The sequence below is a fragment of the Drosophila ananassae genome (genome assembly GCF_017639315.1).
Source record: "Drosophila ananassae strain 14024-0371.13 chromosome Y unlocalized genomic scaffold, ASM1763931v2 tig00000120, whole genome shotgun sequence".
Classification (NCBI taxonomy): Eukaryota; Metazoa; Arthropoda; class Insecta; order Diptera; family Drosophilidae; genus Drosophila; species Drosophila ananassae.
The window spans coordinates 66,122-83,461 of record NW_025319074.1 but is presented as its reverse complement, the minus strand read 5'-3'; the positions used below and the strand labels follow the sequence as shown (position 1 = coordinate 83,461).

The window sequence follows — 17,340 nt, the reverse complement described above, 5'->3', positions numbered from 1 at the left end:
TCCACATCAGTCGCCAGCTGCGAGAATTTCCAATACAGATCACTCCCGATCTCGCTAAAATTAAGCTCCTCCAACTCTTCTTGAAGCGCTGTGAACCGCTCACGCAAACGTCTCTCCACCGACTCCAGCGCCATAATGGAAGAATCGTCAGTTCCCGCTGCAGCCTTCACCTTATGATGCAGCGCCTCCATTTCCTGGCAGGCCACCTCTGCTCTTCTCCGCAGCATCCTTTCCCGGTTTGCGGCAGCAGCTCCAATAATCTCAGCTCCAGACTCCATTCAATTCAATTAAAATGCAACTTGTAGCAACAACAACAAGGGCGTTTTCTTTGCACTTTTAATGCTGATCACAATATTAAACCGGGATGAGATCACGTCGGGGTCACCAATATTATGCTATTAGTAGTTTTTAATAGCAGCCGAATAAATACACGCGTTTCAAATCAGGGTTCAATATATTTATTTTTGGTTCAATTTAACCCTAATCTATGCGGCTCAAATCAACTCCAAATCACAACAAACGCCAAACCAAGAGCTTGCGCAGAAGCTCAACCAAAGCGCATACGCTACAAAAAACAATAAAGCGCATGCGAAACTGGGGACAAAACAGAGACGAAACATGCTGATAACAACAGCTGCAGCTTAGCATATTATTATCATTTTATAAGCAATCTTTGGTGGCTGCTTGGCCCAACAGTAAGCTTTCATCCCAAGAAAGATGATGCTCTCGGCATAGCTTCTGCAAGAATATTTTTGCTTTAGTAACCACTGAACCAACAAGGCCCAGCGGATCGTATAACCGCGCTATTGATCATCAAAAGTTAGATAAGACTCCCGATCCTCTTTAGGCACGCCTTCCAACACGCTAGGGATATTGGAGCACCATTTCCGCAGCTGAAATTCGCCCTTGGACAAAAGCGCTGATATCTGCCCTAAAATGCCAACAACCTTCTCCTTGGAGCTGCCACCAGAAATGAGATCAACGTAAAAATCTCGAAGCAAGATTTCGGATCCCATTGGAAAGTCTTCCACCTCGTCCTTAGCCAATTGGTGCATCGCTCGTACGGATAGATAGGACGCAGGCTTTGTTCCATATGTAACAGTGTCCAATTTATATGTTTGTAGCTCCTCCACAGGGGAATCTCGCCACAGAATGCACTGCAAGAAGCTGTCAGACGACGCCATCCTCACACAACGGTACATCTTACAAATGTCGCCAGTCAGCGCTACCGGATGCGAACGAAACCTCAGCAGGATGTGAAAAAGCTTAGGTTGGATGACCGGCCAGCCATTAATATGTCATTCAAAGAATAACCGGAGGTGGTAACAGTCGAACACCACTCTAAGTCTCGTCCTTCTTTAGCACACAGTGATGTGGCAGAAAATATTTGCAATCTCGATGCCACTCCGGCGGAACCAGGGACATATGACCTAGGTTAAGATACTTCTTTATGAATGCCGAATACTGAGTGCGCAGTTCGGTCTGGAGTTGTGTTTAATTGGTAACCTGACTGTATAGGCAGCACCTTCTAACCGCACAAAGTTTTTAACAATTCGATCGTTGCAGGTTTCCACTTCCCAGAACTGTCGAAGAAGTTGATCGAACCGCTCATCTAAAGGCCCTTTGGGCAGATCAGTCCCGACCGCTCAGCAGCCATGAGAACTTTGCCATTGTCAGGACCTCCGCCTCCACAAACAACTCAACCGGGCCGAGTTTTTTTTGGATTGAGGGCAACCCAGGAGACAAATAAATTTGACCGACACAAAGCAGCTCGTAAAATAATCCAGCTCCAATTAGAGAGTCAACTCGCTGCGGCTGGTGAAAATTAGGATCTGCTAGCTTTACATTGACAGGAATTTTCCAAGAGCTGACGTCTAATGCAAAATTGTGCTGAAGGTCAGTGATGTTGGAGGCTAAGATCGCAGTTACTTGCGCTGAGTAGTCAGAGCATTGGGATTGCAAGCTGACTTGCACAGAAAACCCATCAGTGGAAAACCCTGCGTCACCTATGCCGGATACAGAAACCGGAGAGCTTATCTTCCGCAGCTGCAGCTGGTTCGCCAGCCTTGAGGTGACTAGATGGACCTGCGAACCAGAATCGAGCTGCGCTCGGCAGGGCAGTAGAACTCCGGAGCTGTTCCTGACCAAAATATTGGCAGTGGCTAGCAGCACCACATCACCAAACCGATCCTTGGCTACAAGAGAATTGACGGGAGCGGGCCCTGATTTGGCATAAATCCAATCGCCTAACTTCCCCTAAACGATCCTCAGGCGACAAGCTTAAAAACCTTGGGCAAGAGTTTATTATGTGAGAATGGCCATCACAAATCATGCATGCGGACGAGTTGGTAATCACAAATGCAGAGTTACCTGGATAAAAGGGTCTACGGTGGCCTACCGAAAGGTTTGGTGCATACGATGTTGTTGGCAAATCCATGCTCTCCAAAGTCCGGCATCTCTGCTCTAGAAAACTGGCGATGGACTCTCACGTTGGAATGGAATCCAAGGAATCCGAGTCAGCTTGCATTTCCACGTCATAATTTTTGTCCGTGAGCTCCAAAGATCGAACAGTCTCCAAGGCAGATTCACGAAGGCAGGACCGCAACCGTTGAAGCTTCTCGAACCGACTGATGAATGGGTTTGTGTAACCTCCACTAAAAGTGGGCAGTGGCAGTGGCGGCAAAGCCTTAAAGGTTCTGCCAAACGATGGATCGAAATTGGTGGCAGAAGATGCGTTGATCAGCGTCGAACTCGCCGGCAACTAACTGGAGCGCCTCAAAATCTCCTGATTCAGGATGAAACGTGCCTCCCTAGCCGCATCGTTGACAGCTCCTTATGTATGCTCTTGAAATCCCCAACGATTCCCTCTAATTCGCTGAGCCGCACATTTAACATCGCCTCCGGAAATGTCTCCGCTGATTTCAAGGAGAACAACAATCCTTGAAGATGCTCAAAAAGGACAACTGCAATTTGGCTCAGGAATACTTTCCTTCCCGGAGAGGCACAATCGAAAAACGGATTAATTTTCGCACCAAAAAATTTATTTTATTTTGTTTATTTATTGTCAGCTCACGACCCACTGTGTCACTTCTATATAACGGGGTAATATATGTATGAGCGATTGTAGCACTCTGCAAACAGCGTATGTATGTATGTCAACAGATGCTAATATTTCGCGCACAAATCACAAACCGAATAATGTTTTTTAATTTGTTTATGTTTATATGTTTTAGGCCGCGCAGCTCAAATTTTCATCGGAAAATAATTTAACAATTTATTTTCCTATGCACAATCACGTCGGGGTTCACCAAACGTTCAGTTACCGAGCGTTTCGGGAGCTATATTTAATGTTCGAAATATTGGTTTTAGTAAAAACACATTAAGTACTGTAAACACAGTTAGTAAGTAAAGCACAGTTCAATTTCATACAATTTATTTAGAATGTTTTGTCTTTATACAAAGTTGTTTATGGATAGATGCGACTGGGAGGGGGTGAATACAGAATTAGAATACAAAACGGGAGCGCGGCTCAACGCTTGATGCTGCGGAGCGATCGAGAGAGCCCGGGAGAGAGCGAGACAAACGCTAGTGCATGACGGCAGATGCAGGTGGCCGGTCGATGCGAACATAAGTACAAAAAGAGTGACGTCACGAACTCAGTAAATTATTGCCGGCCAAACTTCTTTCCGGCGGCTGCTTGACCCGACAGGCAATATTGTTATAAAATTTATATATAACTTTATTATTCACTTTAGCTCTACTATTTTTAAAGTATGTTTGCGCCAATAATTGAAAGGAGGGTGCAATATTCCAGCACAAGACGAATATTATTTTGTCTTTTCTCGACTTTCAATTTGTTGCATAAATACCTGCAGTTCTGATTTTGAATCCTTTAATCCTGCGGCTACTTCCCTAGGACAGTCGATGGAGGTGCAGGACATGGGGATGACGATGACGCCAGTTGTTGTCCAAATTGTTGTTTCGCGACGCGAACTTTAAATTGTTTTTTAAATGTTCACAACACTACCGTCGCGATCATCTTTTTATTATACACTTTATACTTTATGTTATAATTCGCTATATTTTAACCAAAAGAACTTAAGCCTAGCTAATCTATCGCGACGAAGCGGGCCGAATTCGCCAGAGAGCGCAACTGAGCTTTTATTTCGCTCCCGCTCCGCCCTATGCTAACTTAGACTAGACTTAAATTTTTTCTCGACTTTTAATTATGCTACTAATCTAATCTAATTATTCTACAACATTTGTTTACTTGTGACTGCGAAGGGTTGAAGACCGAATAGAATAAAGACGCGGGAGCGAGGCTCAAATCTTGATGCTGCGGTGCGACCGAGAGAGAGCGAGGCAAACGCTAGCGCATGACGGCAGATGCAGTTGGCCGATCAAATGCACGAGAGCGACGCAAACCTAAATACAAAAGAAAGTGAGAAGTGACGAAGTCACGAATTCAATAAATTATTGTCGGGCAAACTTCTTTCCGGCGGCTGCTTGACCCGACTTTCATATTTCTTTATGTAGGTGCTTTCTATATTTATGGTTCTTGTATTTTGTTGTGTGAAAATTTGTGATCTTGAGTTTTTTTATTGAATACTCATGACTAATCAAGGAGTAAGAATAACAGAAAGATATTTTCCCTTATATTAGATATTTCTCTTATCATTATACCCTTGCAGAGGGTATTATAATTTTGGTCAAAAGTGTGCAACGCAGTGGAGGAGACATCTCCGACCCTATAAAGTATATATATTCTTGTCCGGGCATGTCCGTCTGTCCGTTTCTACGCAAGATAGTTTCAAAGCTATCGAGTTGAAACTTTACACACATCCTTATTTCCTTTGCAGGCAGTATATAAGTCGGAACGGCCGGGATCGGTCGACTATATCCTATAGCTGCCGTATAACTGATTGATCGGAAATGCCATAACTTTGGTGTTTTTTAAGTTAGAAGGTTGGGACACACATTTTATATTTGTACAAAATTTCATAAGGATCTGACTCCGACATTTCATAAGGACGACTATATCCTAAGGCTGTCATAAAGCGATCGAAATTGGCATAACTTTGGTGTTTTTTAAGTTAGAAAGATGGGATTTGATACAGATTCTATTTTGGGAAAAACAATCTGATTTGTCGAATTTCATAAGGATTGGCCGACTATATTCTATAACTTCGTTGTTTTTTAAGTTAGAAGGATGGGAGTTTCAATGGATTCCTCTTTTGGCAAAATAATTCGATTTGCCAAATTTCATAAGGATTGGTCAACTATATACGATCCGCTATAAATCTAATAATATAAGATTCGTGGTTCCACCTAGCGGATTGCGACTCAACTGCAAGGGTATATAAATTTCGGCTCCGCGCGAAGTTAGCTTTCCTTTCTTGTTTTAGTTTGCATTTTTTCGTCACAAAAATTGATATCAGATATTTTGCGCTTAGCATGCAGGTTCGTCACAGGTATTTTACCTTGTCAAGAGGTTTTTTATATGATATCAGTTAAAACGTGATTATTTAAATCATGACCAAAATTGTAATACCATCTGCATATAATAAAGTAAAAAGCGAAACCCAAAATATCTTATATTAATTTTGGTGACGAAAATATGATGTATAGGTGTGTTTACTGAGATTAGTTTATCTCGTCGCGAAAAAACCGAAAGACAAAAAGGTGGCTGTAAAATTAAATTATTGCAAAAAAACGAACGAAAACGACAAATGCGTGCACTCTTTTCAACGTTATAAATTCGATTATATTCATATCAACAAAAACTTAGGCCTAGCTTATCTAGTGCTGCGAAGCGGGGCGAATTCATGGGAGAGCGCAAGTGAGAGCTTTACTTGCGCTCCCGCTCCGCCCTAAACTAACTTATACTAGACTTCATAAAATTCCACTTAATTATCTACATTAATTAAACATCGGCCCCGTTGAAGGCCTTCCTTAGGCTTCAACTACTGGCAACCTCGCCAGCTTGTGGACTGCTCTCCTAAATACTGCTCCTCTACTCGTCCTGACGTCGGTGATCCTGACCCTTCCGTCCGCGCCGGCGTGAGTCTCGACGACCCTGGCGGGGATCCACTGCTGGGGCGGCTGGTTGTCATCGGCGACCAGGACCAGATCGCCCTTCCTGGCGTCCTCCTGCTCCCGCTGCCACTTTGACCGCGCCTGTAGGACCAAGACGTACTCCCGGGACCAACGCTGCCAAAACGTTTGCTTGATTGACGAGAGAAGCCGCCATCGCCGCAAGCACGTTAGACCCTGCTGGTCCGGGGTCCGCGGTGCTAGTGGGGCGATGAGCGGCCCGCCTGTCAAAAGGTGCCCGGGAGTCAATGCCTCGCCGTCGCTTGGGCCCTGACTGAGGGGGCCCAGGGCCTCGAGTTCAGGATGGCCTCGACTCCAACGAGGACGGTCTGCAGCTCCTCTGCGGTCAACTTCGCGCTGCCCACCGCTCGTAGAAGTAGGTGCTTTGCAGACTTCACACCTGCCTCCCATAGTCCGCCCATGTGCGGATACCGCGGCGGTATGAACGCAAATACGCATCCTTTTCTTGATGCGTATTGCCGCAGTTCGTCCGCTTCGCTCTCGATCTGGTGCCGCAGTGCCGCGAAGTGGCGACTCGCTCCGACGAAGTTCGTCGCGTTGTCGCAGTGCACGATCTGCGGACATCCTCGGCGCCCAACGAACCTTTGAAAAGCTAATAGAAAGGAATCAGTTGACAAATCGGAAACTACTTCTAAATGTACTGCTTTAGACGCAAAATAAACAAACAGGGCAATGTAGGACTTGTATGGTGGCCTACCACGAATTTTCAACGTCGTTTCAATAGGGCCACAGAAATCCACGCCACATATGGAGACTGGGCGGAGAGCACGAACTCGATCTAAGGGTAAATCTCCCATGATTTGAGTCATCAGATGACGCTTGCATTTAAAACAGCGTATGCATGACCGCGCTATCTGACTGCAGACTTCCTGCGCGTTTACTATCCAAACGCGCTGTCGCAAGAGACTCACCAGAGTATCGGACGTAGCTCTGAACAAATTGAGAGCGCTCCATCAACATTACTGGAAACTTGCCATCGTACGAAATAGGAGCATTAGCTAGTCGCCCCCCGACCCGCAACAATGAAAAGATAAGCCCAGCCTGAGAGGTTTCATAGACAAATGTACTTAACTTCTGTAGGCTTGGGCTAACAATAAGATTTTTTATAATATTTTTAATCTCCTCCTGATACTTGTGCTCTTGGACTATCTGGACAATTTTTTTAAAAGCTTCTTCATATTTGACAGGCGAAGGTACATTATCAGAAGCAACTACTAATTTTTTACACTTCTTTATAAAGCGGACCATGTAAACGAACACTCGCAGCAGTTTTAAGTGAGAGGAAAATCCTTCTATCACTTCAAACAAATATGAGGTAGAGTCCATTGCAGTCAGTCCGACTGCATTCTTCTTTGCTTCCATCTGCAAGATCTCTGGTGACGGATCAAACCGGGGGCTCGTTGGGCACTTATCTTCCGGCTCCGTTAAAAACGATGGACCTGTGAACCAGATTGATTCTATCGTTTCCTTTACGTCTCCACCTCCTGACACAATATCTGTCAGGTTCTGTTTAGTTGGTGCCTGCCGCCACGTGCTATCCTCTGACCACTCTTAAATCTCAGCAACTCTATTTGATACGAACGTAGTCAACGACGATGGATGGGAACGAATCCAATGAAGACAAACTTCCGAATCTGACCAATATACACTTTGTTCAATCGGTGCTTTAATAAGAGGTTTTATTTTGCGACAGAGGTCCGCGAGAAGGTGAGCGGCACATAACTCAAGACGGGGGAGCGTCTTTGTCTTGAGCGGCGCTACTTTCGACTTTGCAGTCAATAATGAAACTTTACTACCTTCTGCAGATTTGCAACGGATATAGACGCAGGCTCCATAGGCTCTCATCGATGCGTCAGAGAAGGCATGAATTTCAATTGGTGACAATGGCTCACTCATCACAAATCTCGGTACTGAGATATCTTCTAACTGTGACAAGGCAAGCTGAATTTTGTTCCACGCGGTTTCCAAGTTCAGTGGAATCGATTCATCCCAGTCTAGCTTATTAAGCCAAAGTTCCTGCAACAGGATCTTTCCATTAATAAGGATCGGGCTTAATAAGCCAAGGGGGTCGAAAAGTTTTGATGTCACCGAAAGAATATTCCGCTTAGTCGCCCATTGACCCATGACTGACATATCAATTTCGAATTTAAACACGTCATCTTTAGGAACCCAAACGATTCCTAGTGTTTTTGTCAGCTCTGAGTCCGAAAGTGTTATTGGCTTAACCGTGCTCTCGGATGCAGTAACTTCAGGCGAATTTGAAAACCACTTACTGAATTCAAACCTAGCGTTTTGAAGAACCTGAGTTACTTCAGACTTAATTGTCTTTAGCTGCTCCACTGAGATTAGTTTATCTCGTCGCGAAAAAACCGAAAGACAAAAAGGTGGCTGTAAAATTAAATTATTGCAAAAAAAACGAACGAAAACGAAAAATGCGTGCACTCTTTTCAACGTTATAAATTCGATTATATTCATATCAACAAAAACTTAAGCCTAGCTTATCTAGTGCTGCGAAGCGGGGCGAATTCATGGGAGAGCGCAAGTGAGAGCTTTACTTGCGCTCCCACTCCGCCCTAAACTAACTTATACTAGACTTCATAAAATTCCACTTAATTATCTACATTAATTATACAAGGTGTACAAAATTGGATGTAAAAAATAATCTTCTTCGGTACATACAAGAAAACCAACAGAAAATCAGGCACGTGCAGAATTAGAATAACGCAGTGAAGGAGACATATCCGACCCTATAAAGTACATATATTCTTGAACAGGATCACCTCCTGAGTCAATATCAATTCCTCTCTTTATCTTAAAGCTGACGGACGTGTTTTTTTTGTGCGCACTACGTTTTTGTAAAACTTGCAATAAGCTATAAACAATCGGTGTTTATTTTCTTTACATTTACATTTATAAAAACAAATTACAATTTCGTAGATCCGTATCGCTTCGCGTGTGCAGTGATATATTTGGAGGTAAAAATATTAATTTGTTTAATTTACTTTCCAAACATAGCCCTGCTCTGCTTCTTCATCTCCAACGGTGTTGTTGCTATTCTTTTGCTTCTACTCTCGCTCAATAGAGATTCTTATCTCTATTTCTTTAAATCTTGCTAACTTGCTCTAACTGCTCTCTTTAATCTCCCCCTTTCGTTTCCTTGGTACAGTGGTTCAAGGTTCCTCATTAATAAATCAAATAATATTCTTAAATTAATTATTAATTTTTTTTAATAATTTTTAATAAATTAATTATTTAATTTTTAATAATTTTTAATAAATTAATTATTTAATTTTAAATAATTTTTTATAAATTAATTATTTAAATTTTTTTAATAATTATGGATTTTAAATTGGTCTGTGCATTAAAGTCTTGCAATAAGACAATCTCGTCTTCCCAGCCTACCATCCATTGCTGGCTCTGTGAGAACGTGTTACACGCTAAGTGTGCCGGGTTCACGGCCTCAGTGTCGGATGCAATCTCGCGTAGGTCTGGACTCCACTTTTGCTGTGACGGTTGTCGTGCTGTTCAGGACGAAATGAGGTCGTGAGGCAGACTAAACAGACTCTGAGGCAGACTCTTTAGGTCTTCAACTACTAAATGAGTCTCCAAAGCGTAAGAAATCCGCTTTTAGTGATGTGCTCGGGTCGAATAATCTTCAGCCAGCTCAGCCGACAAATATACAGCCGCTTATATCTCTGGCCACCCCAAGGGCCGGACCTGAGAAAAATTCGGCTTCCGAATGTCTCGGGATCAATGAGCAATTGTCCGATATGTCCTCTGTGGCATCGCTTTTAGTGGTCCCAGACCCAATAATTCAAACTCCTGTAACAGTCTCCAAACAGGGTAATAAACCGTCCGGACCGCCGGTACGCACTGATGCCGCAGTATTAGTTACGGCGGCACCAAAACCCTTGCAGGTGATCCCACCATCCAAACATATTTTTGTTTCCCGGCTTGCCCCTGATACTTCGGAGATTGATATCTCGGCTTACATCAAAGCCAAAGCAAAAGCCGACATAAAGGTGGTGGATATTACAAAATTCAAATATTCTTACACCAGGCACACGTCATCTTTCAAAATACGTGTGCCCTTGCAGATGTTCAAGACGATCTGTTCCGCCAGCTTTTGGCCAGAGAACATTTTCGTCCAAGAACATCAGCCAAGTACGGTGAAAAAAAAGATAACCAAACCTGTGGGTGTAAAACTCCCACATGTTAAGGCCACTGATCAACCTTCCACCTCTTCTTCCTCAATCCCAAAAAACTAATGTCTTCATTAACACTTACCTATCAGAATACAAGAGGGTTACGTAGTAAACTTCCCAAACTGTATTCTGATAGTTCTTTTTTTGCATCCCATATTATTGTATTTACAGAAACTTGGTTAAAGCCGGAGATCTTAAGCTCCGAAGTTTTTCCTAGTAGGTACACCACTTTTAGATGTGATAGAACCTTGCGAAGGGGAGGAGGAGTGCTAATTTCTGTAGACTCCAAATTCGCTTCTGAAGAGGTAAAATCACAAGAGTTTGGTGACATTGAATTTCTTTGCATCAAAATCACTTTGTCCGATCAATCTTTGTATGTTACCTGTTCGTACATACCACCTTCGTCCGAACCGCCTACATACTGTCAACATTTGTCCGCTATTCGTTTGGTTTTCGACCGTCTGTCTGATGGTGACCAGCTGATAGCTCTGGGTGACTTTAATATCCCAGAACTTATGTGGTCCAATGTTGATAATTCACCGTCTTTACAGCTTAACTCCCACCATGACTTCCCTGAGGGCATGTTTGACATGTCACTCGGGCAAATTAATCACGTACGAAATTCTTTAGGTCGGCTGTTGGACTTATGCTTCGTTTCTGATCCTGATGGAATTACTCTTTCCAGAACTTTGCCCCTTACTAACCCTGAGGATCCATATCATCCCACTCTTGAGGTTTCAATCGAAAATAACTACTTTTTTGACCTTAAGTCTACAGTTAAATCCCAGAAAGTTCGTTTCTTTCGTAAGGCTGACTTTATGAAATTAAATAAGTTAATTTTGGAATTTGATTGGTCTGATTTACTGGCATGCGAGGATATAAACATTGCATTACAAAAATTGTATTACACTTTGAACATATTTTTCGACGTTTGCGTGCCGTGGAAATATCCGTCCGCTTCAACGAATCCGCCTTGGTATACAAGGCACCTTATAAATTTAAAGAATAGTATGAGTAGACTATTAAACAAACATAGATTATCTGGCTGTACAGTTAGTTATTCAAGATACTTAGTAGCTCGGTCTAATTTCACCGTGCATAACGCAGAATGTTATAGGAGTTATATTCGCCGCTGCAGGATTCAGTTTACTCAGGATCCGAAGCAGTTTTATAACTTCGTAAACACTAAGCGTAAACATGTATCTTTTCCCCCACTGCTTACGTTTGAGAACTCTTCTGCGAACACCGATCAGGCGATGGCCGATCTCTTTGCACAGTTTTTTCAAACTACCTATTCACCTAGCAGCAGTTTAGCTCAGCCTTACACTTATAATATCCAATCAGCCAACCTTATATTTTGCCCATCTTTCGATCAAAGTGGTGTGTTATCGGATCTTCTTAAGATTAAGCCCGTGTATTCGCCAGGCCCTGATGGAGTACCAGGCTGTGTTCTGAAGTACTGCGCCGAGGCACTGTGCAAACCGCTTGTTAAACTCTTTAATCTATCGCTGGAAACTTCGATCTTTCCCCTTATGTGGAAGGCATCCTTCATTATTCCGCTGCATAAAAAAGGGAAAAAATCCGACGCTGCTAATTATAGAGGCATCTCTAAATTGTCAGCAATTCCAAAGCTTTTTGAAAAACTTATTACTCCACATTTGCAACACCTATGTAGTTCAATAATAACTCCGTGCCAGCATGGCTTCATGAAGCGCCGCTCCACCACTACCAACTTATTGGAGCTAACATCTTTTATCACGGATGGCTTCCGGAATGGTTTACAAACAGACGTCATATACACTGACTTCAGTAAAGCATTTGACTCTGTTAACCATTCGCTTCTTATAAGTAAACTCAGTCTTTTGGGATTCCCAACTGATCTTCTTATGTGGATTTCGAGCTACTTATCAGGGAGAACCCAACGTGTTTTCTTTAAAGATGTTACCTCGCGTTTAGTCCGCGCCACATCGGGGGTGCCCCAAGGAAGCCATCTTGGACCCCTACTCTTTACTTTGTTTATTAACGACTTGCCCCTTGCCTTAACTAATTCACTTGTACTTATGTACGCTGATGACGTTAAGCTACGCCTTCAGTATAAATTCACTAGCGCCCAGTCTAGACTTCAATCCGATTTGGATAAACTTCAAAATTGGTGTTTAGCAAATAACCTAAAGCTTAATGGATCGAAATGTAAACTTATGTCTTTTTACCGATCTAGTCCTCACCAGGCTATGTACTTTCTCTATGGGAACGCCTTAGAACGATTAACTCAGGTTAACGATCTAGGTGTCCTATTAGATTTGAAACTTAAATTTACCGACCATGTATCTACCATGGTTAATAAAGCCATGGGTGTGCTTGGTTTTATTAAAAGATGGTCAAAAGAATTTAATGACCCGTACATAACTAAAACGTTATATACATCACTGGTCCGTCCGATTCTAGAGTATGGATCGTGTGTCTGGAGTCCTCAATATGGAGTACACCAAGATCACATTGAATCTGTACAAAAAAACTTCCTTACTTTTGCTCTTAGGGGACTTAATTGGGATGCAAATCTTTACCTCCCCTCTTATCATAGTAGACTTTTACTAATCAACTTACCATCATTAACAAATCGTAGAACAATGCTGGGTGTCATGTTTCTATATAATCTTATTTATGGAAATATAGACAGCCAGCATTTACTAACACGTTTAAATTTTAACATTCCTAGTAGAAGGACCAGAAACTTTCGTCCTCTACTCCTCAGCCATTGTAGTTCGACATATGCCCAACACGATCCGTTCAGGGTATTATGTTCGGACTACAATGGTCTCTACCACATCTTATCACTTTGCTCTACTAACAATCTTAAATCGCTTATATTAACCGCCTTATCTATGCAACACCCTTCCTCGTAATATCTTTCTCCTATTCCTCGCTTATCTGTCTCGGATCTATTCCCGCGATTCGAGCCGTACGTTACGCGGCAGCGTCCCTCGGTCGGTTGGACGGAATGTGGGCTGTACGTATGCAGTGGGAACCGCGCAAAAAAAAAAAAATATGAGCATGTCCGTCTGTCCGTATGTCTGTCCGTGTGTGTGTCTGTTTCTACGCAAACTAGTCTCTCGGTCGACTATATCCTATAGCTGTGATGGGATGGGACTTTCTACGGATTCTATTTCGGGCACCCTAACCTACCCTAACTGGAAGGGTATATCAACTTCGGCTCCGCCCGAAGTTAGCTTTCCTTTCTTGTTTATTTGTAATTTTGTACACCTATAAAGCATACTTTCGTCACAAAAATTGATATCAGATAATTTGGGTTTCGCATAAAGGTTCGTCACCGGTATTTTACCTCGTCAAGAGGTTTTTTTATATGATAGAAAGATTTACATAATAGTAAATGAAAAATGAAAAGCTTAATCCACCGCGAATTTACCTACAGGAGAAAAGTTTTAATGCTCTTGTAAACTAAATACAATAAATTTCCACATAATTCGATTAAAAAATTGACGAAACAAACGTTCGGACTAATACGGAAATAAACTACAAAATTTTGTCGAAGTATTTAAACGACAACAATACAAACTTCTACACGTACCAATTAAAAAGCAGTAAAGGCCAGCAAGTAGTACTTAAAGGCATTAAACCGGAAGCAACACCAGCTGAAGTTACAAGCGCACTGAAGGAGAAAGGTTTTAATGTAAAAAATGTTATTACCATTTTGAATATAGAAAGGAAGCCTCAACCTCTTTTCAGGGTAGGTAGAACTTGAATCTGAAACCAAATCCAAGCCTCTGCAAAAGATGAAGTGCATCAAATTTTTATTTTCCAGTTCTAACCACACCGCAGAATAACCGTAGAAGAGCCGCACAAAAGAAATGAGCCTTTGCAGTGTAATAATTTTTTTTTTCAAACGTTTCTTTTATTTCCTGAATCTTTTCTTTGGGAGCCTAGCAAGAGGTGTGTCAAATCTTATATTTTTAACTTAGCTAAAAGTCATGTTGACTGATAGTTAGAGTTAGACGGCCCTAAAAATCGATTGGTGGGTTGGAAGGTTGTGGCGTCGCAAGATCTGCTAGAAACCCGAGTCAATCCCTGAGCGAGGAGATTTTGGTGTGAAGACAGTTTTTCAATCGGGAGGGAATGTTTGTCTATTAAGAGTAAACGTTACATGTTTACACTTTTGTTCGTTTATTTTAATGCGCCAATCGGACAGCCACCTTTCCACTACTATTAGATGCTTAGTTGGTTTGTTGCTTGCGTTGGGCATCTGGAGTGACTAGGGATAGCTGTGTCTTCGGCGAACGTCGACGTTGTTAGTTGTGCGTTTGGGTGTAAGTTGGCAAATACCTTTTAATTTTGTGCATGAGTCCATTAAGCAAAACTCGCTAAGCTTGAGATACGCCAAGAAAAATATCACTACAACATTCTCGCTGTTTGAAGGGTGAGCGTATTTCGGATGTTAATCTGTTCACTTGCGTGATGGTTCCGTGGTTTCTTCCGAAGCCAAATTGGTGTGCCTGGATAATTTTGCAAGCTTCCAGATGTGGTATTTAGACAAACAAGATAGATCATTATAATGATGGATTTTTTCCACTTTTTTGGGAAATTGCCAAGATTAATGATAACATTAAATAGTTTGCAGACGACCTCGATCATCATCTTTGGCGTCATTAGATCACCAAAGGGAGCCTTTTTTGGTTTTAGCCCTCTTAGGACTTTTCCGATTGCGATCCTAGCATCCCGAAGAGTTTCTTATCGGGAGATAAGAAACACTTTCTTACAGTCTCAAGTGCGGGATTTAATGCGAGTGCGCAAGGGTCTGCGATCCGTAGCTCCGTAGACCCCCCGTGGGTAAGTCCGACGACAGTCTCAAGTGCCGGATTTAAAACGAGTGCGCAAGGATCTGCGATCCGTGGCTCAAGGACCCCCTGTGTGTAAGTCCGGCGGTTGTACGCGAATCATCGAAGGAGTAGAAATCAAGGAGCAAGTGGGAAAAGGATCAAGAATCTGCGGCGGAACTGAAGCCCAAGGGTAAATCGAGTCGGGTTGGGTTATTCCCGGACACGACAGGTATCCTGGTGTCATAGCGATAGCGACGGATCGGTCTGGCGTACGCCTTGTGATCCTGTAAAGCGGGGGGTAGCCAGCTCGGGAACTCAAGCCCAACAATGAAACCAAATTGAGAAACCCCGGTAAAGTCAATAGAATCCGGATCTCCACAATCCATGAATCTCCCGAGCCGAGGAAATTCGGCTCGTTGGATGTAACTGATGCTATGGCATATCTTCTGCCACTCGGTGTAAAAACCCTTAGGTAAGCTTTCATCCCAAGAAAGATGCTCTCGGCCCAGCTTCTGCCAGAATATTTTTGCCTAGTAAGTAGTATTGATGATAGGACAGAACGTCGAGACGGCTTCGAAGTGAACTGAAGAGCAGAAAACGAAAGCAGCAGCTTCGAAATTGACAGCAGCAACATCACGAAAACGTTAGGATTGACTTTCGATCCTTCCACTGATCAGCTGCTGCTTTCGTTTTCTTCTCTTCAGTCGAAGTTCACTTCGAAGTTGACTGCCCTGAAATGCCAGCAACCTCCGCTTTGGAGATGCCACCAGAAATAAGATCATCGACGTAAATATAAAAGAAAGTGACGTCACGAACTGAATAAATTATTGCCGGCCAAACTTCTTTCCGGCGCACAGTAGTCGGGATTGTATGGAGCCGCGGCCATAAATACTTCTAGGTGTGCTATCGCTATGAAACTTTCACCAAAAATCTAGAAAAATATTATAAATATATTATAAAAAAATTTACCAGATCGTACCACTATATCCTATAGCTTCCATAGGAACGATTGCATCAGTGGTAACGCTTTCATGAGAGAGCAGTCATAAAAGCACTTCTAATTGTCAGATCAGGCTTATATTATATTATATATTATACTGTAAGTTATTTACAAACTTAGAACTATAACAAAAATATTGGAGTGATTGCTCAACTCCACACCCTAGCCAACCTCCTCAAAACAAAACAATAATAATATATTTAAGTAGAAAACGAACAATATTACAAAATCATAAACTCGTACATATGTAATTGTTAAATTGTTTCACTTAGTAAAGAAATGGTTGTTTCTAGTAACGGTGATCCCTCCAAGATAGAGCTACTGAAAAATGAGGTTACGTTTCATTTTGTAATGGCAAATGCGCATCCGCAGGCTTCCGCAGTTGAAGTTAACATTTTTATAATCTTTAAATATTAGTAAATCTCGGCATATATATTTCATTTGGGGGCAACCGGGGGAAAATACTTAGAACCTTACATAAACCTTGTAACGCCCAACGTATACAAACTAAAAAGACGCACTTTTTTAACAAAGATTTATCCGAAGCACAGCATAAATTATTTATATATTTATCAGTACAAATAAACTTTATACCTTTATTTACAATATCCATTCCAATCGTTTTTGGTTTAACAACGTTTTATGATATATTTAAGAATTTTTAATTTTGCGTGTGTACTCCACTGCGGACAAATTGAAAGTGCATAAATTTAAGTTGTCGCCTTTGCCATTCTATTTCTAGAAAGTCTCGTTAGAAAATCCAAGCAGACTATTTTGCATCGTAAATTTTGGAATAATTAGCTAATTACAATTAGCTAATAGTAAAACCGGTATCCGCTAGAATAACTCAAAATCAATTTTTTTATTTTTGGTCTATGGCAGCGACCACTGTGCGGCGGCTGCTTGACCCGACATGATTTCAATACTGTCTTTTTCAACAGTGTCCTTTTCATTACTGTCTCTTTCAACAGTTTCCTTTTCAGAACTTTCTCATTTAAGAGTTTCTCTTTACATACTTGCATTACTGTCTCGTTCAACAGTGTCTTTTTCATTACTGTCTCTTTCAACAGTTTCTGTTACAATTTTATCATTACTTAAATAACTATTACAACTTTCAAATTCAACTGGCATTTGCCCATCTGGCATTTTTCTGATGTCATCATGAGCATTTTTATATTTTCTATTATTT

At 41.9% G+C, this 17,340-nt stretch overlaps 1 pseudogene; it reads left to right on the top strand.

Moving 5' to 3' along the window:
- The first annotated feature begins 2,008 nt into the window (after window positions 1-2,008).
- LOC116656488 overlaps window positions 2,009-17,340 on the top strand; it is a 37,340-nt pseudogene continuing 22,008 nt past the window's right edge.